The following is a 1,521-nucleotide window of genomic DNA, read 5'->3' on the forward strand; positions in this document are numbered from 1 at the left end:
TGTCGTGTCTGGAGTTATACAGTTACCAGGGCTGCATTTTATAAAGATAATAGAGAGTTACAGTCCTGGGCTGGCACAGAACTGAGTGTGGCTCATGTTTCAAAGAGTGACGAGGGGTCCTACAAGTGCACAGCGGAGTGGAGGTGGGACTCCTCCCCTTACTCTGGTGACTCTGCAGAGGTGCGGGTGTCAGTGAGAGGTAGGTTCATTCTAACAGAGACAGTCCACACCCCTTCTCTGTCTGTAATGTCTCACAGATACATTCACACTGGAGTCTATTCCAGCTGTGTTAATGTTCTCAACACAACTCAGGTGCTGAAGTAACGGGTCCTAGCAAAGTTTTCTGATATGAAAGCTCTTCCTGGTCTGAGTAACTCTCACACTCTGAATAGTGTAGAAGCTGTAATAAAGCAGAGAGAGGCCACACCAAAGAGTGCTTATTAAACTTTGCAAGTCCTAAATACTCAACTGGACGGTTAAGTGGTTTACCAGCAACAAAACACCTGTACTTTACAAGCATTAAACACCTTCTCTTCAGGTTCCCACACAGGTCTCTCTCCCCAGGCCTTAGCCTTCACACAGACAAGATCCCCTCCTTTTGACCTACTTATATACAACTGCCTTACCTGCAGACAGGTGTCCCTAATTACATTAATACAACAGTGAACCCCTTAAACCTACCTTCCCCATTGTGCAGGGCCTCTGCCTGTCACAGTTGTCATGAGTTATGATTGAACCCCTTGAACCCACCTTCCCCAGTGTGCAGGGCCTCTGCCTGTCATAGTTGTCATGAGTTATGATTGAACCCCTTGAACCCGCCTTCCCCAGTGTGCAGGGCCTCTGCCTGTCCCAGTTGTCATGAGTTATGATTGAACCTCTTGAACCCACCTTCCCCAGTGTGCAGGGCCTCTGCCTGTCACAGTTGTCATGAGTTATGATTGAACCCCTTGAACCCACCTTCCCCATTGTGCAGGGCCTCTGCCTGTCACAGTTGTCATGAGTTATGATTGAACCCCTTGAACCCACCTTCCCCATTGTGCAGGGCCTCTGCCTGTCACAGTTGTCATGAGTTATGATTGAACCCCTTGAACCCACCTTCCCCAGTGTGCAGTGCCTCTGCCTGTCACAGTTGTCATGATTTATGATTGAACCCCTTGAAGCTGCCTTCCCCAGACCAAGGCTGGTGCCTTGCTTGAGGGGTGTACGGGCATACCGTAGCAATCTGCCCCTTCCAGGACGAGAAGGAGAAACCGGCCCAGGAGAGGAAGGCAGGGAAAAGGAGCAGGAAGAGAAGGGGGAGAGGTAAGCTGCAACAGCAACAGCAACCACAGCAACAGCAGGAGGATGATAATGGCTGGGAGGTTTATATTGTGAACCTCGTGGCGGAGTTGTGCCCTGGCTGTGGGGCATATGGGCACACGTTGGCCATATACCCCACGCAATACAAAGAGGGGGAGTGCGAGCATCCAGCGCCCAGAAGGGGGGAGCGCGAGCATCCAGCGCCCAGAAGGGGGGAGCGCG

This window comes from Acipenser ruthenus, chromosome 48, assembly GCF_902713425.1.
Source record: "Acipenser ruthenus chromosome 48, fAciRut3.2 maternal haplotype, whole genome shotgun sequence".
Lineage (NCBI taxonomy): Eukaryota > Metazoa > Chordata > Actinopteri > Acipenseriformes > Acipenseridae > Acipenser > Acipenser ruthenus.